The 25497-nt window shown below is 48.6% G+C and overlaps 1 protein-coding gene and 1 long non-coding RNA gene across 2 annotated transcripts in view; one reads left to right on the top strand and one right to left on the bottom strand.

The window, feature by feature from the left end:
- CLMN (calmin) overlaps positions 1 to 25497 on the top strand; it is a 111468-nt gene that overhangs the window by 46243 nt on the left and 39728 nt on the right. The window lies entirely within an intron of this gene.
- On the bottom strand, positions 23424 to 25458 carry LOC134371584 (uncharacterized). The gene is made up of 3 exons (XR_010022865.1): positions 25385 to 25458; positions 25153 to 25260; positions 23424 to 23693 (listed from the first exon to the last, which is right to left on the bottom strand). It is a non-coding gene; the product is annotated as an uncharacterized LOC134371584 (long non-coding RNA).

Below are 25497 nucleotides of genomic sequence, written 5' to 3'. Positions count from 1 at the left end.
AGGGCTTCATGCTGAAATTCTGCACTGAGGTGAAGTGGGCAGATATTTTCCCCTCCTTTTGCTGGGCCACTCCAGAGCCCTTTTTCTGGATGGATGTGGCTGCTTCCATTCTCTTACCAGTATCTGGATCATTCTAGGTACCCGGCTCCTGTGAGCCACATGCCCACTGGGCAGTTGGTTTGGCCACCTCAGACCAAGCCCGGGAGTAGCAGTCACTGCATGGTGGTTAAGAGCTTGATGCTGTGACCCAGCACTGGTTTTGCTTGCACCTCCCAGGAGAACAAGCTGTGTGACCTTGGGCTTGTTACCTGACTCCCTAAGCCCAACCTCCTTATCCAGATAATGGGGAAAAGAGTAGCCCCTACCTTGAACTTACCAAGATTGGGTAAGATTGGGTCTCTAAAGCCCTTAGCACAGTGCCTGCCTGGCACATAACAAGCATGCAAAAAATGACAATCTATTTTTATTAGGCATTTAGTAAATGCCACGTGGATCTCTCTTGGTCGACTCTGCTTGTTCTAGATTATTTTTCAGGTCGTTGCTTGCTCAACCGTCCTCTGGTCACTGGAAATGTATTTATTTTACTTGTCTTTTGTGCAGGGAGGTGGGGTTGGTCTTCTGCTGAGTAGAACAGCTGGTGAAAAGTTAAGTTTTCAGTAGCCAGGCCAAAAACTGGGTTAACCACAGGGCAGGTACAGGGCTCTGACTTAAAGAGAGTCCCCTGGAGCCAGGCTCTGAAAATGGCTTTAATGCTTTTGAACAGGCGATGACATTTGGTTGCAGGCTTCCCACGCGATGTGGGGAGATGTGGAGAGTTCAGATTGATTTGCCAGGACATTTGGGAACACAGACGTGGACCCTGGCCCGGCCCCAGTGCCTGTCATCCAGGCTTTTGATGCCGGCTCTCCTGAGCCCAGACCCAAGCCGCAGCTTGGAAGAGAACTTCCCAGGAAAGGCATCTGGGAGAGGGCGCTGCTCACAGGTTGTCAGGACTCGTTCCTTCTCAGGGTGAGGTTGATGGATGCTTGAGGAGTCCAGGGCAGCAACAAGCCGGTGATGACTTCCAGGTTCTTGCTGAGGGCAGGAACGTGCTGTGGGGATCCTTGCATCGTCTGGGACACACATACCCTCATGGGCAGAGCGGAGGAGTCAGTGTACCTGCAGCAGCTTAGGATGGCCAGGCTTGGAGGAGCCACCCTGCCCAAAAGTGACTGTGTTCCTCTGGGTGCCACTGCAAAGACATACAGCCCCCAACACCTGGTAACTCTCACACTGTTGAGAGTGAAAGGGGATGCTGTTAGTTACAGTGGATCCTTATAATTCCCAGATTCCATATTTGTGAATTCATCTGCTCTCTAACACTTATTTGTAGCTCCAAAATGCTCATGATGCTTTCGTAGTCACTTGTCACGCACAAAGTGGCAGAAAATGTGAGTAGCTTTTTGCGTGTGTTCCCAGTTCGGGTGAAATGAGGCAGAGATGCTCTGCCTTCTTGTTTCAGCTCTAACACCGTAAATAGGGATTTTTTTCACAGCCTCATTAGTGCCACGTTTTTTGCATCTGTTTGCTCTTTATTGGTGATTTTGTCATTTAAAATGGCCCCCAAGCAATCGTGGTAAAGTCACAAAAGCTGTGATGTGCCTTATGGAAAAAATACGTGTGTTACAGAAGCTTCAGGAACGTGTTACAGTGCTGTTGGCCATGAGCTCAGTATTAATGAATCAATGATATGTTTTAAGTAGTGTCTTTAAACAGAAACACACATCAAACAAGGTTATGTATTGATCAGTTGACAAAAATGTTGTGAGCAGAGATTCGCAGGAACCTAACCCTATGTTTCCATAGGAGCAATGGTTCAATATTTGCTAACATGGCATTTATGAGGACTTTATAGAACATAACTAGCATGAGAGATGACAATCAATTGTATTACACTTGACGATGCGATAAACTGGTCAAGTAGCTACTCAAGACCAGACTCAAAATTGCTTCCTCCAGGAAGCTCCCATGATCACGCCAGCCTCTAGCGATTTTTTCTCCACCTCAACTTGCCCCACAATATGTACTGTGTTTACCATTGATTTGATACGTGACATAGACTGCAAGATATTAGTCACTTTTCTTATGTGTTTCTCTCATTGTGTGATAATAGCATGAGTTCCTTGAGGCTGGGAATGTGTCTAAGATAATGTCTCTACTCATAGTAGATAATATAATAAGTGTACGATTCTTTCAACAAACATTTTGTTCATTGATTTGATTTGTTCATTGGATCCATTCTTTTAGTGAACAAATAAATGCAGGATTGACTGACTGAATGAATGAATCGTGTGCTCGCTGACCATCTGCTGTGTGCGAGGTACTCACTGGAGGCAGTCAGGCTGTGATGATGGGGAAGTCTTTACCATGCAGAGGTAGAGGCATGGGTGCTGCAGTGGAGGGAAGCAGAGAGGAGGCACCTCCCCTGTCTTGGGGAGGGCAGGGCAGCTATCAGGGGAATTTGACAGGTAGGTGGAGAAGGGCAGGGAGGGCATGCCAGGCAGCATGGACGTTGTATGCAAAGGCCTGAGGTGCGGGCAAGCAGGCACGGTGGAGAGCTACAGAGTGTGCAGCAGCCAAGGGGAAAGCAGTGCAGGGTGGAAGGGGTGAGAAGGGTGAGAGGGAGGACCGTGCGGCTGGCACGTGGGTGGGGGCCCCAGGGGCCATGTGTTTGCATGCTGAGGAGTGCAGAGTCGTGGAGAGCCTTTGAGGGGGCTAAGCACTCAATAGTATTGAGTTTGGATGTCATGCTTTTGTGCTTAATTAACTCAACAGCAGATGCATGTAGTTGGGAACAGGTATGGGCCCTGTGCTGGCCAGTGGGAGGACTCAGAGGAATCAGCCACCACCTAGTCCTGCGGGAACTCACAGCTGGGGCTGGGGGGAGCAGGTGAGACATGCACAGTAAACTCTTTTCCCAGCCCCCCAGCTAGTCATAAAAACAGGATTCCCTAACAGATCAAGATCGCGTTTTTCTGGCCTGCTCCCAGCAGCTCTATGGGAACGACAGCCTGTCTCATTTCCTCCCAAATGTTTCTTGAATCCTCATGAGGGGCCTGGCTAGAGGTGGGGTGGGGGTGTCCTCACGTGTCCTTGTGAAGTGTGGGCTCTGGCACCCACCAGGTCTGTGTGGGCGCATTTCCTCCTCTGCTCTGGCACCTGAGGGTCAAGCCTGGTGTGGGGGAGCCAGTGGCCAGCCAGGGCCAGCCAGTGCCAGCCAGTGCCAGAGCTCTCCAGCTTTGTTGTGTGTCACAACCAAACATTCATGTGTGCACCTCGCTCCATTCCTGCTGACTCTGGGTGACAGGAGTCATTGTCTGTGCCGTCGACACTGGGAGCTGGCTCCCTCTGCTATCCCAGCCCTGTTGGCTGGCCCAGCCTCCACGTCCAGCAGCAACTCCCTGAATTACACACACACACACACACACACACACACACACACACACGCACACACACCATGCACATGATACATACACCCTCCTACACACATACACACCACACCACACATACACACACCCCCATCCTCCGCACGTGACACATACATACCACACAAATACTGCAAACACAGACACGCATACACACACCACACACACACCACATGTACACATATCCACACACACCAAACATACATACACCCTCACACACACCACACACGTACCACACACACATTTATATACATACTACACACATACAAGCACCACACACATCACACGCCCCCACAGACACACACGTCACACACATACCCACACACATGTACACCCCCCCACACACAGCACATATGCTGCTCACACAGCCCTGCACACAGGAGATGCACCCTGCTCCCTGGGGCTGCAGAGGTGACCCCCCACGTGCTCCCTGTCTCCTCAGAGGTGTTTCTACCAGTGCCCTCCTTTTTGGCTCTTGCCCTCTTTACTCAGACCCTGTGGCCCAAGGACGCAGGCCTCAGGCTCAGGGCTGGGCCAGAGGAGGTCCTGGCCCACACTTGCCGATGCCAGCCACCTGGCACCCGCTGTGCTTTCGGCCACCCCTTCCCTCCGTGTCTAGCTCTTTGGGGGATCCAGTGAACCACATTAACTTTCTTTGCCTCTTTGGGGTGAATGATGCCCAAAGCCGCTTAGCCCCCCCACCTCCTGTGTACAGCCAGTGGCCTTTCCCACCAGCGCTTCAGATGGGGCGGACCTTGGCTGGTGTAAACAGTCTGTAAAGACAGACGAGGCAGGGGACTTCCTTGAAGAACTAGCAAAGAGTGGAGAGAATTCCACAGCTCTTGGGGCCACGTGATTATTAAAGTGCAAAGAGGAGCTACCACTGAGGTGAGCCAGTGACACCGTGACCTTGTACGTCTGACTGATTCTTACCACGGTACCTCTGCACCCGGGCCCAGGTCTGGCTGCAGTTGTTCTACAGGTGAGAAGAGTGAATCTCAGAATCTGTTAGTGTGTTAGGGCTGCTGTGACAAAGTACTCCCGACTGGGCAGCTTAAAAAACAACAGAAATGTATTTTCTCACAGTTCTGGAGGCTGCAAGTCCAAGATCAAGGTGTCAGCAGGGTTGGTTTTTCCTGAGGGCCATGTTCCAGGCCCCTCTCCTTGGCCTGTACCTGGCCGTCTTCTCACTGTGTCTACACCTTGTCTTCCCTCCGTATGTGTCTGTGTCTTAATCTCTTCGTATGAGGACATCGGTTTATGGGGTAGGGCCCACCTTAACTTGATTGCCTTTGTAAAGACCTGACCTCTAAACGCAGTAGCATTCTGAGGAACTGGGAGTTAGGGCTTCAACATATTAATTGGGGTGGGGAGTGAAAAGAAAAAGCCCCAGCCGGAGTGCAAAAGAAACACACCAGGAGACAGGGACTCAACCAAAGTGCATTAGGCAGGCAAAATGAACAAGTGGGCTGCCCTCTTGGAGGTGGCAGCAGCAGCAGGGAGAGTCAGGCTGGGCCTTTTATACCCAGTGAGGCTGAGCTGGACTGTTCCTACTGGCTGAGGAGGAAGGGGAGGGAAGCGAGCGGGGTTTAAGGCGAGTTGGGGTTTTTCTATAGGTGGAGAAATCCGCGCGTGGGAAGGGGATGTGGTGGTGAGGAAGAAGGGGAGGGGTTTTTTTGTGATTCTCAGAAAACGTGCTGTTCTAGGGACCTGAAACTCTCCGCAGCCATTTTGGGTCTTCCTCCTGCCTGCCTGCTGCCGTCTTAGACATCAGCTAAAACATAATTGCCTAACAGGGGGAGAGGATGCAGTTCAGCCCATAACAGAGAGGTTGAGCAGTTTGCACTGACCACACAGCTGGGTGGTGGAACTAAGAGAGGAACCGACCTCTGCCGACTCCAAAGGGCATGCCGGCTGGGGCAGCCGTCCAGCGGCAGTCATCTTGGAGGGTCTGTCTCGTTGGCCCTTTGCTCCTTTGGGGGTGGTTGGGGTGGGAGGAGTGATGGGAAAGGGTGGAGAAGATCTGAGCCTTCCCATCCCTGCAGATGCCGTTACGTGCTTAAGCCCAGGAGGACCCCGAGTTCCAGTCAGGACGACCAGTAGAGTCAGGAGAACCAGTAGCGTCAGGCAGACTCTTCTTTCTCTCGCATGTACCCAAAGATAGCTGTTGAACACGGGAGAGATGTGGGGGTCAGATCTAGTCCCGAAACTTCCTATCAGCATGGCTTTGGACACCTGCCCCAAACCTTGTATTTTCACTGGTGAGATGGAAACTAGAATGCCTGTCTGTTAGAATGCTTGGTGGCAAGTGACAGAAACCTAACTGGAAGTAACCTAAGCACAGAGGGGAATAAATCTGCTGTGGATTTGAAGGAAGAGATGCCGAGCAGGCCGCTGGCTGTTTGGGGATGCTGCTGAGCCCGGGAGCGAAGGAAGCAGGGACCTGAGCATCGCCGACTCCTGTGTTCCTCTCTCCTCTCTGCTCCCCTCTGTATTTTGTCTGATTCTTTTATTCTCGAGAGTGACTTTCTCCACCAAGTGGGAAATGTGGCTACCATTAGCACCCACGTTCAAATTTCATGGCTTCAGTCATGGGAGACAGTCCTGGGCCAAATGCTCCCAGAGAAGAAGCTCATTGGCTCAGCTTGGGACGAGTGTCCTCTAAGCCAATCTGACTGTCACCAGGAGGGGTGGGGTACTGAAATGTGGCAGGGTCACGGCCTAGAATGTACAGTCATATTAGAACACGGTAGCTCAGCACCCCTGCTAGCCCCGTGGCAGGGCAGCCAGGATGCAGTCTCTACAAAGGGAGTTTGAATATGCGTCGTGTAAGAATTAAACAAGGTGATGGTCGTGAGCCCTTTTAGTCAACTGCCTGCCTAAAATGGCTCCTGAACATCTCCTTGTTTAATTCAAATCTGTTATTTGTAGGGGGGGGGCACAGTATAAAGAGGGAAAATGAATAGAGGTAGTCACAAATAGTTTCTCATCTAGAGCAGGCACTCCGCTGTTGTTTAGTTGGATGAACAGAATATGAATGAATTGTCAGTTTTGCTCTTGCCTTTACCTTTGGTTTACTTCTTCAGCTCTAACTAGTGTAAATTTCAACCCAGGATGAAAGATCACTGTGGAGCTACACAACCACGCCAGTTGTGGGGCTCTTTTTATCTGCCCATAATCCTGCACTCACTGGGTCAACTGTCGAGCTAGGGCTGGATCTGGAGCTCACAGATCCCTCGAGCCCATTGTCCAGGCTGGGTCACAAACCCTTCAAATGCCAGGCTGGGTCCCCAGACCCCTCACACGCCAGGCTGGGTCCCCAGACCCCTTACACACAGGTCTATGAGCTAGGTACTGACAAACAGCTCCTTGGAAGCTGTAGGTTGGAAAGCATGGCTGTGTGGGGCGGCAGCCACCTGAGGCAGATGCCAGCCAACGTGGGTGCAGGTACACAAACTCCACCCACACACAACCTGCCCACAAAGAATGTGCTGCACCACCCCTAACCTGCCTTGAGGCAAGGGGGCCTGATTAAATTATTCTATTTTCCCAACAATCACGCATTCTGATTTAATGGATCTATATGAATAATGGCCTCATTGTGTATTTGGAACCCTTTAGGTGGCATTCAAGGCTCTCTCACCAAAGCGCCCCTCCCTCTCCTACTAGTTCATGTCCCACTTCTCCCTGCCAAGGTTCTTGGGCTTAAGTCTCAGAACATACCATTCATTATTAGATGCCCTCCCAGCCTTGCCTCTCTGCTGTTCCCTCTGCATAGAATGCCCTCTCTCTTCTCTTTTCCTATCTGCTAACATCCTACTGGGCCTTCAGTTCCACCCCCAACCCTGGCAGTGCCTGAGGCCAGTGGTTTCTCCTGCCTTCCCCAGTTTCCTGTGTCTGTTTTCCCAGCAAAGTGTGAACTAGGACCCCATATTTGGCAAATTCCCTTCCACACCAGCACAGACGCACGTTATGCATCCAGTGCATTGTTAAGCCTTGTTTTTAAATGAATGAATTTAGGGACCTCTAGCCAGGAGCCACCTGGTCTTCCTTCTGGTCATTTAAGTGTCTCATACAGTTCCACGCTGAGTGGATATTGGAGAGATGGTTGTGAAGAGCACATGCTCAGCCAGCACATGGCGAATGCCCTCCCGTGGGCCTGACAGCAGGTGGATGTATGCTAGGAGGCCAGCTCTTTCCCACAGAGCAAAATGTGTCAAAACGTGTTCATACAGAGGGTGTTAGAGAGTATTTTCTAAGTGTTAAGTACTACCATTATCTGTTGAGTCACAAGCCCCGCTGGGTGCAAGTTCCTCTGCCAAGATTCATTGTTGCTGACAAAACAGAGAGTTCCAGACATTGAATATTCATGAGCCTGATCAGCTTGCCCTCTTTTGTGAAAAGAATGGGTTTAAAATGATGTGGGGAGGCTGTGAAGTCCTTCCTAACTGGGTGCCAAGGAGTGGGTGGCAGAGAACTCAGTAGGAGGGTGCCTTTGGGAAGGAACGTTGGGGGGCATTGTTTCCCGTATACCCATTCACATACCCACCATATATCCTGGTAGTTAAGAACCCAGGCTCAAATTACAGATCTGCCCACTTCTAGCTGTGTGACTGTAGGCCAGTTACTTAACCTCTCTGTGCCTGTTTCCTCATTTGAAAAATGGGGATAAGAATAGTATCTGCCTTACAGGGTTAAAATAATTGGGATTAAAGGAATTAATTTAGGTAAAGTGCTTAAAAGAGTACTATCAGTTCTGCTATTACATATGTGCTCTTAAAAATCACCATACTAATGAATAAAAGAAAACAAGGCTAGGGGCACGGCACTCAAAAACTTCATCAGTGACACGTTAAAAAAAAGATGAGAACCTAATAAAAACAATAGCACAGTTTTGCACCTTCTGAGTGGTTAAGAATATATAAATACTGCAATGGATATGCACTTTACCTTGAGAAGAGCCTGAAGCTTGCTTGTGGAAGTGGCCGTGGGAAGGGGTGTGGCTTGTGAGTGACTGTGAAGTGGTAGAAGGAGGGCGATTCCAAATCAGATGGAAAGTTGTGTATTAGTTTCCTGTGGCTGCTGTAACAAAGTGCACCAGACTGGGTGCCTTTGAGGCGGGACAGAGTGGCGACATGCCCCAGGAAGGCTGTTCATAAATATTCAGACAGGATTGACCAGGCGGGATGCACGCACCCCTGACCTTCTCCATCCCCTCTGTCCCACGTGCAAATTCCTAATGGATCCCTTCTGCCCCTCCTGTCCCGCCTAGTGCACAGGTTCTGGCTGATCCAGTCTGAATATTTAGGAGCAGCCTCCCTGGGATGTGTCCCTACTCTGTCCTGCCTCACCTTTAACAACAGACATGTGTTTGCTCACAGTTCTGGAGGCTGGAAGTCTGAGATCAAGGTGCAGCGGCAGGTTGGTTTCCTCCGAGGCCTCTCTCCTTGGCTCACAGGTGGCCGCCCTCTTGCTGCCTCTTCACCTGGTTGTCCCTCAGAGTACACACACCCCCGGTGTCTCTTTTTTTTGGGGGGGGGGGCAGCTGGCCGGTACAGAGATTGAACCCTGGACCATGGTGTTATCAGCACCACGTTGTAACCAAGTGAGCTAACCGGCCAGCAGGCCTCTCCCCCAGCCCCCACTGCACCATGTCTCTGTGTGTCCAAATTTCCTCTTCTTAAAAGAACATCAGTCAGATTGGATAAGGGCCCATCCTAAAGGCCTCCTTTAAACTTAATCACTTCTTCAAAGGCCCTGTCTCCAAACACAGTCACATTCTCAGGTACCTCGAGTTAGGACTTTAACATCTAGATTGGGGGTGGGGTGGGGCACACACAATTCAGCCCATGACAGGCTGTAGCATTAGATGTGGATGGGCATGGCTCTTAATGCACATGGTGGACCAATGTAACTGGTAGATGTTTGAGATATGTGTGCATGAATATAGGGTGTGTGTGTGTGTGTGTGTGTGTGTGTGTGTGTGTGGTGCTCCTACATGGCTCCATTCAGCTCCAGTCAGATGCACCTAATGTTACTCAGGGGTGAAACTGTCAAATGCCACATTTATGTCTGCTAAAATTTTTCCCTAATGCATCACTTGCATTGGAACCAATTTGTGTTTTCTAACAAGCGTTGTAGCAGAACTGACTGCACCTGCTGCATAGTGATGCTGTACACTGCTAGTCTTTGGGCACGGCTGTGCTCCTGGTTCATGCTGGGTCTGTCCTGACCATGTCGTCCTCACAGCTGCGCTGTGAGTGAGAAAGGACAGCTGTGATCAACATCCTCATTGCATAAACAGGGGACAAAGGCCCAGAATTGAGACTTGCCTGACATTGGTGCTGACAGGAGGGGACCCCGGGCCATTTCCATCTTGATAGCAGTTCTTGAATCTGCCCCATATGTGAGATTCAGCCCACAGTGGGATGTTAACACGCAGATTCCCAGCTTCTACAATTGGCACTTTTGGATTCTGTCAATCAGGGTCTGGGCCTAGGAAGCTGTATTAATGAGCATCCCAAATTGTTCTTATGACATGACCAATTATGTTAGGTGACATTGTCCTGCATCTTCCTGCATGTAGGTGAAACTTGACCCATATTTGTAATTGTGATGATTAAAATATATAAAATGGCTTTTTCCGTGTGAATGTGACCTCCTTCCGAAGGGCAGACTGTCTCACCCCCAGGCTGACTCCGGGGAAGTAATGTGGACTGTGTGCAAAATGCTTAAGCGTGGGGTTGAATCCTGTGCTCTTGCTCCCTAGCTGTGAGACCTTGGGCAAGTCACAACCTGGAGAGTAAGTGCTGTGGGTCCCATTTTACAGATGTGTTAACTGAGGCACCCGTGAGATCATATCTGGAAAACACTCCACTTAGTGCAGCATAAGCTCTCTTCCTCCGTCCCCTTGTCCTTTCCAGTTTGGGTGGCTGTCGGGGTGTGGTCACAGTGGGCATGAAGCTTGAGAAGGTTTGTGTCAGAGCAGTTGTCTGGAGTTAGCTAAGCTGCCAAGGTTGGGGAAACAGCTTCCACACAAGACCACCCTCGATTTTGGCACCAACTATGAGTTCGGGAGGTTCCTAAAACCACCCTCAGCCTCAGTAATTCCATTAGAAAGACTCACAGAACTTACTGAAAGCTGTTATACTTATGGTTATGGTTTGTTACAGGGAAAGTCTACAGAATAAAATCAGCCAAAGCAAAAGACACATAGGGCAGAGACAGAGCGGGTTCCAAACGCCAAGAAATGTCCCCTCACAATGGAGTAAGGATTACCCTCCCGGCATTGGTGTGTTAATAGGCACAGAGGATTGTTAACTAGGGAAGTTCACGTGAGTTGTTATTGGGTCCTCACTGCAGGTTGATTGGGGCCTCTCGCATGATTGATTGACTGACTGCTCATGTGGTTGAACTCAGTCTCCAGGTTGCCTAATACTGCGGGAGCCAGAGCCTCTACCCTAAATCACATAGTTGGTCTTTCTGGCATGACCAGTCCCTGCCCTAAGACTGTCAGGTGCGGCCAGCCCCACACTAAGATCCAGTGTGGTCAGCCACCATCAAGAGAGAGCTCTTATCAGATATGATCTAGATCACCTCCCCATGGGCGAGGCTAGATTCTTCAATCCTCAGAAGTGGTGGCGGAACCGGCTTTGACTGATCTGGTGAACGTGAAGGTGATCATTCAGGCGCAGGGCTGGGACTGTCCGATCTCCATCCACTGCTGTGCGGCAGGTTCTCAGCATTTTGTAAACCCCAGCTCTCATTTCACTCTCATGACAACCCCACGGTGCGGTGGACTGTTGATTTCCCCACTTTACGGATGGGGCTGGGGAGGAGAAGCAGCTTGCCCACCACCACAGAGCTGTGAGTGGTGCAGGCCAGGCAGCCCGGCTCCCGGATGCCTGTTGTTGACCCCTTACTTGCTTGGATGCTTTGGTTTTTCAACTTTTTAAAGACATTTATTAGTGGCTGCCCTACTTCACATGGCCTGCTCAGCACCCCTGGTGTTCCTTTGGTAATTTCCGGCCCCTTGGAGAAGGAAGGACCACCCTGAGTCCACCGGTCTTGGGGCAGCCAGACTTAGTAAGTGCTGGAAGGAAGAGGCGCAAAAGCCATAAAGCAGCCTCGAGGGAAGTTATTTCTCAATCAAGTCGGGCTTTGCCTCGCTAATCCTTCTCCTCTGCAGGGACCAAGGGCAGAAAACTCTTCTCTGCGTGAAGAAACCCAAGGCCTGGGTCCAGCCCTTGAACCCAAGTTTAGAATCTAAGCCTGCAGCTATGAGAATAAGCAAAAGGAAAGACATGTGTGTCAGAAAATCACCAGGCCCGGAAGAGTTCCAACTGCTCCTTATGAAAGAAGCGATTAAACAATGGGCTGGTCACCAACAAAGGCCCAGCAGTTCTCTCTGTGACACTGCTCCCTGCAAGAATTAGAGCGAAGCTGCCTACAACATTTAGATGACCTTTTTCCCAGGTGTGATCCTGAGCACTGAATTCCCTTACCTCTCTGAGCCTCAATTTCCTCATTCGTCAGATAGCGATAAGAACACCTGTCTATCTCACAAGTGCCCAGCACAGTGCACAGAACTTACTCAGTAAACACAGGTTCCTAGTCTTCACACTCACTGGTGTTAGGTGACCTTTGCGACTTGGATGCCAAGTCCTTGTTCTACAGTAAAGGAATTCTGTTTATAAAATTGAAGACATTCAGAATTGGACAAGGGGTGAAGAAGTGTGTTTTAAAGAGTGCAAAGACCACTTGACTAGGAGAAGGGTCCCTTTTACAACATCTCTGATTGTATAGGGTTGGCCAGTGAGCATATGGGAGTCACATCACAGCCACAACCCATCCACAAAACAAATGTCAAATGCAGAGGCACAAAGCTTGCTCGGAACGCAAGGTGACGCATGGGGGTTTTATCGTCATCATCTAAGAACTAAGAAGGTGAACATTGTCTTCGGCCCTTTGGCACCACCCCCAACACACACACACATGAGATCATTGAGTGCAGACACCAAATGCATGTCCCATACCATAGGGGAAATAAAAAGTGCACTCAGGAAGTCTAGAGGTTAGAGGAGGTGATGCTTGGTTGCAGGTGGTCCCTGAAGCAGATTTCCTGTACTGTTTTTAAGAACCAGCCCTTTCCTAATGCCTTTTCAAGATCTCCTAGTCTCTGCCACCTTTTCAGTGCCTGTCCTTTCCATTCCACCCCCTCCACCTGCTAATCGCCCTCCCACCAAACATGTGGCTCATCATCTTGAGGCTTTTGTCCAATCCCCAAACAATATACAGTCTTTACGAGCCCTTGCTCATGCCCTAATCTCCTGCATTCATTCATTCTTTGCACCCTGATGTTAGAGATGGGCTTCCTGACTTAACAGGGTGACTTCCCACAGAACTAATCTGCAGGGTTTCAGAACCTGGGTAACAGCTCACTGGCTCTTCAGGATGTATAATTGTTTCTCATTTCACACCTTTGACTCAGCAGCCAATGTTGACTGAAGTTGCATGGCTTTTTGTGCAGAACGTAGATGTCATGGGGAATGTAAAGGAAGAAGACAGCACAGAGAGAGCCTGTTGCCTGGAATTTGTCTGCTGAGCTATCTTATCTGGAATTATTTACCTCTGGCTTCATGAGAGAAGAGAGGTGAAAAAGTTTTGCAGATTATAAAGCGCTACAGCAATGCAGGGGCCCACAGGTGTACGTAAAAATGCTTATCACTGAAGTATTTGTAGCAGCACGAGAAAGTTGGAACCAGCCTAAATATTCAACAATAGGGACACGGTTGAGTAATCATTTCATTCACCATCACAAATGGTGCGTTTATAACAAGAACACGTCTGTCGTATCAGCTAGGACTGTGTTCGGCTGCAAGTAACAAAACCCTGATGAACAGTGGCTTCATCAAAGAGGATTTATTTATCACATACAATAGAAAGCCCAGAAATAGGCAGCTTGGGTCAGTTCTGGCCTCATGGAGGAACCAGCTACTTCTACTTACAGTTGAATCATTCTCAGCAGTGTCGTTCTGTTTTCCAACTTCCAGGAAGGAAGGCTCCTGGAAGGCTCCACTCCAGGAAGGCAGATGGTTAAAGGAAAAGGGGAAGAGGCACACGCCGGTGTTCTTGAATTCCTGGAAACCCCACCCCTTGACTTGCACTTCACTTCATTGGCCAGTCTTTGTCCCACAGCTCCCTCTTGCTGCAGGGAGGATGGGAATTGCTCATTTTTAAACTAGGGAGATGGCTGGCTCAAACTTGGGATTCTGTGAGTTGGTCCACCCCATGAGCTACCCAACAACTGTGTCTACCCTTGTTCCCATACACAGACCTGATTCACCTCTTCCCAAGGAAGAAAGCTATACAGTTTCATTCTGTTACTGCAGCCAATGCTCAAAGTCCAGGATCACAGAGGACTGTGCCAGTTTCCCCAGCAGGTGTCAATGGGTCTGGTCCCTTGTGCTTACAAAGTAAAAGACAAGTCACCTGCCTGCCCAGCACAGCCAATGCTCAGTGATGAACAAGGAGCAATATTAATAGCAACAACAGCAAGTACCATTCAGAGGAGGTGAGAAAAGTACCGGGAAGACAACCAGCAGCGCCAGCCATGCAGAGTACCACATTGCTCACACAATAGCGTCACAGTAGTGTTAAACAAGCAAGCAAAAGTACAGGAACTCAGAAGGAAGAATGGAAGGGGATAAGTTGTCTTAGAATAATTTAGTCCATGTGGCTTTTTCCTTTCTGTTGTATTTTCTAATTTTTTTCTGTTGTAGATATCTGTTAATTTTACAGAATTCTTTTGTCAGATATTACACTTGTAAATATTTCCCCCTAATGATATTGAGGACAAAAAAAAAAAAAAAATCAGGAATATTGTACTGTGCATGGAACTGAGTATATAGTAATTATTTTTTTAAATACAACTTAAAATTTCTATCAAATATATGTACATGGTTGAAAAATAAAATGTACAGGCAAGCTGATAATAAAAAGCAGTTGTCCCCAACTTCTGGCTTGTTCACACAGGGATACACTTTTATAGTTTTTAGACTTTGGAGGCAAGATTCTGCCCTTGCGGCTATTGGGGAACAACTGACTACAATATTTGAAATTGCTGATAACACAACCACTGAAAGCATGCACGCATCTGCAAAGGGGCCCCCCCAGGTGGCAGGCAGTGTTGCAGGAGGCGGTGGCCTTATGTGGAAGGACTTGGAATGGTTCTGCTGATGGTTTCCATCCTGGTTTACTGGCAAGTCTGTGAGTGGAGCTGGTGAGTGACATTTGGTGTCCCGGTCATGGGCGAGGTTAGTGGGCAGTACTGTGTAATGGTAAGGGTGAGAGTGTTGTGGCGAGGCCTGGGTGGGAACCCTGGCTCTGTCACTCACTACCACCTTCTCTCCTGACTTCTCCCTGCCTTCGTTAGCACAGCTGTAAAATGGGGATCAGAAGTGTTCAAATTTTTGTTATTGTTTTAAACATTCATTGGTTTATTTATATTCCCTAATTCTTCTTGCCCTAATTTTGGCATTTAGTACTTTTTAAAAAGAATTTATTTTAGTTGTGTTTTCAAAATTTCAGAATACAATGATTTTTTGTTTTTTAAACTGTTTGTTTGAATCAGGGGCCATACATTATAACAGGTTGGTGTGTCTCTTCAGCCTCTCTTATTCTGTATGTTTCTCTTCTCTCTCTCTCTCTTTTTATTTTTTTTCACTTGCAGTTTGCTTGTTGAAGAAATTAGTTAGAATGGTTTTAATTGTAAGCAACAGAAATCTGTTAGGATGCTTTTAAATTGTAAGCAACAAAGACCCATGAGAGCACAATTAAGCTAAAAAGTTGAATTTACTTTAAGAGTACTGGGGCCCCAATGAACCCAAGGACAAGGGTATAGTGGGGCTTCAGGAATAGGCCAGGACAGGACTCTCCTCTGCATGCTCTCTCCCTCTACCTCTCCTTCTCTCCTCATCTCTCGTCTCTGTGTCTCTCTCTCTTACTTCCTCATTAGTATTTTTGCTCTCCAGTCCACATGGCAGCAAATGGCCTCCATACCACCTCCTTCATTCCAGGGACCAGTCAGATGGCTGCCGGAATCAGAGTTTCATTCTGAATTCCTAAGGAAGGGACTTGGACTTAACTCTGATCCAGTGACTATATTGTTGGTTTTCAAGGTCACACTGCCCTTACCATGTGGCTCAGCAACAAGGTAGGAGCATCCCCATACAACAGGGTGCTCTGTAGGCCACTCAGGAGTGCACGTTCTAGTGATATTACCTGCCTCATAGGGTGGCTGGGTCAGAGAAAAGGATGAGGTAGGCACGGTGCAGGGCACAGAGGGAGCCCAAAACACATGGCAACAAAGAGCAGACAGCTCTTTGGAGTCAGGGAGGTTACCTCATGCACCACATGGTGCCATGTGGCTCGGTGCCTCTTCTCTCCCTGAGGGGCAGTCAGGCTCAGCACCACAATTGGCCATTCAGTTAAGCCAAGTGCCAAGATGCCCGAGCCTTGGCCAGGCGCAGCACTTGGCCACTGTGTGCATGTAGTGCTCGTTTGCACTGGGGCTTATCCTCTTGGAACCTGAACCTAGGCACAGAAAATGCTGGCCTGCAAGAAATCCCTTCATGGCAACTCAGTGCCCTGAGCAGCACCATGCAGGGACTTTGATTCCAGGCCATATGCCTACTGGTGTAGCCATAGTGACCCGTCCATCCAGGCATGGGTGATCAGAAGCCCCTTTGTGCCAGCACACTGCAGAGCTGGGCACCATACTGATTTCTGAGTGTCTTCATCCAGGCTTTCCTGGTGAGTCCTGAGTTGTGCCTGGGATTGTCACTTTCGTTGACCGCCTGAGCAGTACTGTGATCAGCAGCTGTCTGAGTTCAAAGGTCAGGTATAAACACAGACAAGACCTAGATTTTGTTCCTAGAATCACATTGGTGAGGTTAGATTGATAGATTAATGGCCAAGTTTGTGGCTGAGAAGGGATTGATCCAAGCTCTATCAGAATTTACAGGAAGAGATGTTTTAAAATGTATATTTTATTGTTATGCAGATATAGTAAGTCCAACCACTCAAGAGATCAGGAGATGACTGCCATTGAAAAGATAGTTTGTTACTCACAGTTACCAAGAGGAGGGGGCATGCCTCACCACACCATGCCACGCCATGCCATGCCACAGCATCCCATGCAGGACCATTCACAGTCACACCAGGGCTGGTGGGGAGGCAGCAGGAGTAAGGGGAAAGCCTGGGCAGGAGCCTTTATTATGGTTTTCACAGGAAGGAGTGGAAGAGGCAGGTAAGCCAGTTTAGGATTGGCTAGTTTGCATAATTTCAGCAAGCTCTGGGGCATAGGGGCTGTCCATCATTGCCATGTACCTGGCCCTTGGGTAATTAGGTTGGGGGAATATCATCCCAGAGTGTAAGAACTCTATAGAGGAAGGGGAGTGGTTAGCTCTGGATTAGTTGGTTTGTATATGAAAGGCAGGCTCCCAGGTGAGTTGTTTGCTATCTTTAGGAATTAGTTAACATTAGGAGGGGCAGTCTCTCCAGGATCAGCAAGGTCTCAGATGTCAAAGCATCAGAAAATAGAGAAAATACAAAGTGTAGTTAATGTAAGGCAATATCATCATGGGAATGGTAGTTTGGGAGGCAAGTGCAAAGAGTAGACTGGTGGATGGGTTTTCCATTCATCCATTCTTCCATCCATCTACCCACCCATTTGTCCACCCATCTGTCCATGCATTCATCCACCCACCCCATGCATCTGTGCAACAAGCATCTGTACTTATACACCAAGCACTGGGAGGGGGCGAGGTACAATGATGTATAAGACACTGTGTTTGCTTACAGATTCACTCGTTTATGTGTTCATTTGTTTATTTGTTATACCCTACATTCTTGGTCAAAAATATTTCAGGTGGCCTACCTGACCCATAAAACAAAGCAAAAAATATACTAAAGAAAAGAATCTATCAAGGAATATTTTCATGAAAATTTAAGTTCAAGGAATGTTAATATCCAGATATGTGGGCCACAGTCTCACTCATGTGCTAAAGTTGACTTCAAGTTCAATGATGAATTTCCTGACTGCAACTTGAAAAGGGAAATACAGCTGGTTATAAGATTCCTGTTGCCCCAAAAGGGAAAACCTGAATATTTGCAGCAGCCACTGCCCCTTTGTAAGAATCTGTTCAAGAATCTGTTAGTGACATGTCCCTTCTTTTAGTGCACTAGTGTGTTTTCATCTACATAAATGTGCAGATTCATTTCTGAGTAAAAATTTCCACCTCACAAACCTGCAACAAAGAATAGTTTTCATAGCATATGTGGAGGGAAGAACTGTAGCAGTCTTTCAAGGAAAGTCACAAAACCTTCTTCCAGCTTACCTGAGTTTTCTGCAGGCTGAAAAACATTTATAAAATCTTCCACATTGGAATCATCTGACGTAGAGTATTTCTGTGTGTTTTAAGTTTTTCTCTGAAATGTTAAGATTTGAAGGAACCGAAAATGTTTGACCAGAGATGAGAAGAGTCACGGGTCACCCAAAACCAGGCTGCCAATATCTCAAAGCTTGTCTTGTGGAAAAGGGGAAGGCCCAGTGGGTACAACTAGGACCACAGCTGGGGGCTGGAGGATGACCGGTTTCAGTTTGCTATCTGGGAGCTGGGCCACCAGAGCTGCCCAATGGCAGAACAGGCTACCTGGAGAGATTTCGAGCACCTCGTCTGGGAGGCAGTCAGCAGACTCTGGAATGATGACCGTGTTGGATGAAAAGCTGCCCTCAGTAACCTCATTCAAGGGCCTCGCCACTGAGAAAACTGGGTTGCCAAGTGATCTCTTGAACAGAATAATTCTGGGTCCCTTGCGGTGCTAAGAAAAGGGGGGAGAAGATTATTCTCCTTGAACAAAATTTGATCTACTGATTTTTTTTTTTTTAACCTGTTTCCATTTAAACTTTACAAAAGGAGAAGAAATCAAGGACAAGTGTTTGGGCTCGTTTTTCTTCTCTGTGCTCCTGTGAATTCTTCAAACCAGGTGATAATTTTAGCAGGAGAGGAATGGGTGGCAGGACTTGATTTGTAAAAGGCCGATTGTTGAAGAAGGAAAACCAAGTCAAGAATTATTTAAAAATCTGATCGCCCAAATATGATTTTTCGCACTAGTTTTGGTGATGGGAGGAGAAAATCCAAGTAGGTTTCTCTGACTCAGAAGTTCCAAACAGTCAGTTTTTCTGCTTCCCTATTTCCCACACACCTGCCCTCAAAACACACACAACCTCTACCCATCCGTGCCACCACTTCTGTTTGATTTTTTATAACAGTGAACAAACCCCTCTTCCTGAAGCCTGAAACTGAATTTTAAAAGTTGGGCCATGAGCACTGTGGTCACCAGAAAGATACAGAATTCCTGCTGCATCTGGCAGTGGAGCTCAGAGAGTCCACAGCAGGGCTTGGCAAACTATGGCCCCCTGCCTGATCTTATAAATAAAGTTTTATTTATAAGATCAGGCAGCCATGTCCATTTATACGTCTTAGCTGCCTGAGCACCATGATGATAGAGTAGGCTAGTTGTGACAGAGACCATGTGGCCTGCAAAGTCTGAAACATTTACTGTCTGACCTTCGACAGAAGAAATTTGCCAACCCTTGGCCTAGAGCAGTCGTTCTCAGCCCTGGCTCAGTATCAACCGCCTGGTAAAACTGTCTGACCTTCAACAGAAGAAATTTGCCAACCCTTGGCCTAGAGCAGTCATTCTCAGCCCTGGCTCAGTATCAACCGCCTGGTGAGCTTTAAAAATACAGATGCCTGGGCCCCCACCCCTTGGATTCAGATTCAATTAGTCTGGAGTAGAGCTCAGGTATCTCTGTTTTTTAAAGTTTCCCCAGGTGGCTGTCATGTGCAGCCAGGGTTGAGAATCACAGCTCTAGTCTAAGTGGGTTTGTTAAGATGACAGAACTGGAACTTGTGATCTATATAGTTTCTCCCCAGTGACCTAGTGACCTGTGTCAACTTTGACCTGTGTCACAATGCAGTCCTTAGGGTTCGAACTATTGGGGCTGTGGCATAAAGGGAGACATTGTAATGATAAAAATCCCTCCAGTAATCCTGGTGACTAAATTTCCCCGAAAAGGTTGCAGGTGGTTCACATTACGGTGAGGGGTATGTGTGTGTGTGCATGAGAGAGCACGTGTGTATGGGCGCCCGTGAGCATGCACAGGTATGTAAATTTGGATGTTTTGTGTGTGTAGATAACTTTTGTTTGTTTTCCAACAAGTGCATTTCCAAAAGGCACCTGTGGTGTGTGAAGCATCGATACTTGTCATGTTGGCACAGCTCAGTCCACTGGCTCTGGCTTAGGCAGCCTCTCCTCTCTTGTGCTAATTAACATGAAATGTTAGTGACACTTCCAGCTCCAGGAGAATTTGACACCTCTTGCCTTTCCCTGAAAGTTTCCAGTCTTTACCTCTCCTGCTCAGGGTAGGAATTTAAATTCATGCTGGTGTCACTTTTTGTTGGCAGGTGAAAGTTGCAAATGGGAATTTCAGGGTTTGTTTTGCTGTTTACATTTAAGGGAAGTATCAACCTCCTTGCCTTTCAGTGACAGTCTTTGTCACCCATGTGGATCCGACTGCCTCCTGCCTGTCCCAGCTGCCATCCCCTTGAGGCCTGCTCTCCTGGACACACTATCTGTCTACTGGCTAGAGTAACCAGCTTGTGCCAGTTTGCCTAGGACTTTCCCATTTTTAGCCCTTATGGTCCCAAGACAAAGGAACCCTCTTAGTCCCAAGCAAACCAGGGCGGTTGATTTCCCTAACAGTAGAGAATCTCAAAGCAGATTGGTTTTTGCATACACATAAGAAACACTGACGTTTGAAGCTTTTATTAAAAACAGCTATGCTTTACAATGCAAATCAAGGTCACTTGTATGAGGTTGTGTGTTTTTCATCTGCTTTTTAAAAATAGCTGAACATAAGAGGTTGAGCTGATTCTCCCTGTTAGGCCTGTCAAGCTCTGCTTATAAGGGACAACACACTGCTAGGTCAGCCTTTATTCTGCAGTTGAGCTAAACATCACTCTGTATTTCCAAAGGAGGATTCTTCAAGGGGTCTGTCCCTAAATAAGCTTAGTTTAAGTGAAGTTAGACCAACGTCTTTATTGCAGGACTTATCAGAGCCTTTAATGTCCTGATCATAAATATCCATGAGAGGGGACAGAGTAGGAAATATGTCCCAAACTTATTGGATCCCACTTTTGAGAGGCATTTTAGAACAAGGAGAATATGGTTTGGAAAACACTGCTTTAGAAGTTACTCAAGTTAGTATTCAGAAGCCAGAATACTTTCACAAAAGCACTGGTATAGAGAAAAAGAAAATCACTGCAATTTGTGATTCTCAACAGAGAGTTCAGCCCCCCAGGGATCACGGTGTTAGGGGCCTAGAAGGTGAGTCGTCACGGAATGTGAAGAGAAGATAGTTTGTCTTCTTCTGTCTTTCCTTCCTTCGTTGGTTCCTTCCTTCCTTCCTTTCTTCTTTCTTTTCTTCCCTGTCTCCCTCCCTCCCTCCTTCCATTCTTTCTTCTCAAACTTGGCAAAGGAAGCCCATGAGGACAACGTCCATGCCTCCTTAGTCATGGTTGAATGTTGTCATCAATGTCTGCTAGCTGGATGGGTGTGGGAATGATTCCTACAATAACACTTAAATCCCCGTGTCCATTTCAGCTGGATGCTTTAGGGCAGTCTGCCTGGTTTGGTCCTGTCCCCCTGACCTGCCCATCTGGGTGCATGTTAAAATCCCTTTTCCTAAGCTTGGGATTTTATGGCTGGCTGGCGTCATCTGTCGTAAATCAAGGTGGGCTGAGGGTTAGTACTGAGGTTAGACAGAATCACTCACAGGAAAAACTAGAGCAGGTTTATTTTTTTATTTTAGTTACAGGCACCAGCCCTATATATATATATAGCTTAAAACTTAATTTGGTATGTAATTGGGACTAGCTCTTTGGAGCCCTGGGTTATGTGCTTTGGAGCAGCTGAGAAGCAGGGGCGCGGAGGGGCAGGATATGGTATGTTAATTGGTGGCCTCTGGGACCTGTGAGAGAATTGGATTTAAGTCCCCAGTCAGAATGAACTTGGCAGTTTTATTTGGGTCTCTGCGGGCACATGTCAGGGAGACCACCAGCTTGTGCCAGCTTGAGCAGTTTAGTCACTCTTTGCCCTGATGTCCATCGGTGCCTCCTGGGCCTGTGCAAGGGGCAGAGGAGAGAAGGTGGCAGAGAAGTGGGAGCGGGTACATGGGCCTGTCAGGCCGCACCAGCCTCCCGCTGGCCGCATGCTTATCTGTAGTAGTTGCACAGTGCTCGGCCTGTGGTCCCAGGGAGGGTTTTGCATTTCATTACCAAAGTCTCGATAAAAGGGACTTGGGTCAGAGCAAACACTGGAGGAGGAAAAACAAAGGAAATTAAACGCAAAATCACTGCTGGTGAAAACCACATGGAGGCCTTGACTTTAATACCACCAGAGCCGATGGGGGGAAGTGGCCCCCAGGAGTCGGAACCAAGGGACATTGGCCTGGTATTCCTGCAACCTGGCCCCTCTCCTGTTTAAAAAGAAATTGCCATTTAATTTGTTTCTGAGTTTTATTTCTCAAGTGAACCAGCATGGGGCCATGTAATGAGGTTGTGATTCTGGGAGGTGCTGAAAGATGGGGAAAGGAGCGAAACCACCAAGTGGGGGCTCGTGCTGGAGTGGCGGTGGGCTCCCTGGGAGGCAGTGCACTGAGGGCCGGAGGGGCAGGCAGGCGCCACTCGGGGACTGGCTTCTCTGTGCACTGTCCGTGGGGCAGTCCAATCCATGGTGTGGTCTGGTGGCGGTCACGTTGGCCAGATCGCCTTGCTGTGGCCCAAGAGAGAGAAGCTGTTTCTCCATCCGGTTTAAAGATCTACGGGGCCAGCCTGAGCCGATGGAGTGAGTTGCATAGCTGACGTAAGCAAGGAGGACCTTGCAGTGCAAGGAATCTGAGCCATGGAGAAAAAGAAGGATATTTGTTCAAGGAGGAGAATGGGTTTCCCAGGCAGTGGGGGAAGTCAGCTCAGACCAAGGATGGGGAAGCAGAGATGTTCCTCGACTTATGCTGGGGTAACATCCTGGTAAACCCATTGTAAGTTGAAAAGATTGTAAGTCAAAAATGCATTTAATACACTTAACCTACTGGACATCATTGCTTAGCCTGGCCTACTTTAAATGTACTCAGAAAACTTACATCAGCCTGCAGGTGGGCAGAATCATGTAACACAAAGCCAATTTTATAATAGTGTTGAATATCTCAGATAATTTATTGAATACTGCACTGAAAGTGAAAAACAGAATGGTTGTATGGGCACTCGAAGCATGGTTTCTACTGAATGTGTATGGTTTTTGCACCATTGTAAAGTTGAAAAATCAAGTCGAACTGTCATAAGTCGGACCATCTGTATAGGTAAGCATCTCAGGAGGCTGCTTATAAGGTTGGGCAAGAGATTTCAGGACCAGGAAGCATCAGAGGAAGCCCAGAGATTGTCATCACTGAGAGCTGTGGCTGTCCCCTGGGGCTTGAGACAGCTCTCTTCACGGGAAACAATACTTGGAACGATACAAGCCAGGGTCATGCCCCTTGCACAAAAGGAGTAGAGGTTGAAAAGAGGTCTGGCACTGTTGGTGACAGGGAGAACCCACCAGCCACAGCCAGGGTAGCCACTCCCTCCCTGCCAGATCTCACACACACACACACACACACACACACACACACACACACACACACACACACACACACACACACGGGGTCTGGGCGGATCTACCTTCACACACACACACACACACACACACACACACACACACACACACACACACACACACACACACACACACACACAAACACACACACGGGGTCTGGGCGGATCTACCTTCCCTGCTGCCCGAGCACTGACTGAACTGCGAGGAGCCAGACTGGCTTCTTCCAGTTCCAGCCTCCGTGGCTGCCAGGTCGATGTGCAGAAAGGAGTTTGGCTCCATGAGGGTTGCTAAAGGAAAGCGGTGTGTCAGTGCTGTGTCCGTGTCCGTGAGATGCCATAAATTGTGAGAATGGATGGGTCTGTTTACTGAGCCCCTTCTGTGCGCCCGGCATGCAGCAGCTTCATGTCTTCAGGAGGAGCGTTGTCACTGTCCTACGCAACAGAAACTCAGCTCCTGGAAAGTACAGTAACTTGTCCAAGATGAGCAGTAGTAATAGCAGTTGCATTTATTAAGCACCTAGGATGTGCCTGGCCCTGTGCTAAGGTCTTTGAATGCTTTAGCCCTGGAAGGCCTCACCATAACTGTCCCTTCCCTCTTTCTCTTTGTCACCTGCTGGTACACGCTCCCCAGCTGCCCGATGCCCTGAAGAATAACTACAGTCCAGCATCCATTGCCCACACCACAATGAAGCCCTCAGTGGGGTGGTAAGGACAGTTCTAAAGAGTTTGATTCTAACAACCTGTGATCCCCATTGTACAGATGGGGAAACTGAGGCCCTGGGGCAGAACTGACTTTGTCCAAAGTCACTCAGAGGAGATTGTGGGCAGAGCCCTCTAGTTTGCAGAAGCTCTTCTCTGCATTCCATGGGAGGGAAGAGTGAGATAGGAGCAACTTGGGGTGATCACACTGGCTCCCCTGAGTCTTTCTCACTCTTGGCACTGCTGACATTCGGGACTGGATCATTCTATGTGGTGGGAGCTGTCCTATGCATTGTAGGATGCAGAGCAGCACCCCAGGCCTGCTGGATGCCAGTAGCCCCTCCCCTCATCATGACAATCAAAAATGTCCCCAGACATTGACAAATATCTCCCAGGAGCAGTCACCCTTGTTTAGGACCACTGGCTGAGAGCTGGGCCTTGAGGAATTCCAAACTGTATGGGCTGTTCCTGGCATGAGGAGTGGGGTGAGGGAGCTGGTAGGCCTGAGCACTTCCTAGAGGTGGGTTGGGACTCTGAGACCAGCAGCCTGGCTGAGGAGCATACACCCCCAGGCATCTGTGAGAGCAAACCAGAAAGAAACTGTGAGCTTGGGAGGTGCCTGGGCAGGGCAGCCCACAGCCAGGACGGCCTGGGGTTAAATCCTGGTGTTTCATCGAGTGGCCCCAGGCCTGATGCTCCCTGTGCCTCAGTTTGCTTATCTGTAAAATGGGGACAATGCTAGGCCAGCTCTATGGGGATGTTGTGAGGCTTATAAAAGAGGTAATTTGTTGCCTAGGAAGTGGTGGCCACTGCTGGGAGGCTCCAGCTGCTTTTGAGGCCCTCACAGCACTGGTTGGTGGGACAGGCTCACAGATTTGTGTCTTTCCTCTACAGCAGCTTTAGGGGCAGGAGGAAAGAGGGCTTTTGGTCCCCCAAATGGCGCTGCAGCTCACCCAGGAGCCTTTGTCCTGGTGGCAGGTTCGGGGGTGCTGCCTAGGGTCTGCACCTGCCCCGCCTGGTGCCCCTGAGCCTCCTTCACAGCCGTGCGTGTGTGCAGGTGGCTTGGGAACTAAGTGTAGACAGATGAGGCACAGCTTCCCCCCTCTGTGTCCCTCCTGCCACCCAGGCAGCGTCTCTGTAGCTGGAAACAGAGCTCCCAGCTGACCCGTTTGGATGGACGTTAAAGAATAAGTCTCCCCTGTGGAAATTCTGACCTGTGGTTCTCCTCGGCCAAAACCCCTCTCAGGAGGATCAGACTCCTCCCACCTGTGTGCATTCGGTGACGGAAGCCATTCCAGAGGCACCCATTATGAGGAGGAGCCCTGCAGACAAAGAAAGACAGGAAATGACTTTTCTTGCCAGGTGCCAGCAAGCCATACCCCACGCGATGTGTCACTTAATCGTTTTAAGTGACGATCACACCTGGGAGCCTTATTCCCGTCTTACTGTCTGTGGTGGAGCCCGCGTATCCGGCTCCAGAGTGCCCGTCTTTTTCCTGCACCAGGTGGATGTGCCCATTGTCTCTCTCTACTCTGCCCCCAGATGACACAGAAATTGTG

Source organism: Cynocephalus volans, chromosome 3, assembly GCF_027409185.1.
Source record: "Cynocephalus volans isolate mCynVol1 chromosome 3, mCynVol1.pri, whole genome shotgun sequence".
Lineage (NCBI taxonomy): Eukaryota > Metazoa > Chordata > Mammalia > Dermoptera > Cynocephalidae > Cynocephalus > Cynocephalus volans.
The sequence above is the reverse complement of the archived record's forward strand: the minus strand, read 5'-3'. Positions and strand labels throughout refer to the sequence as shown.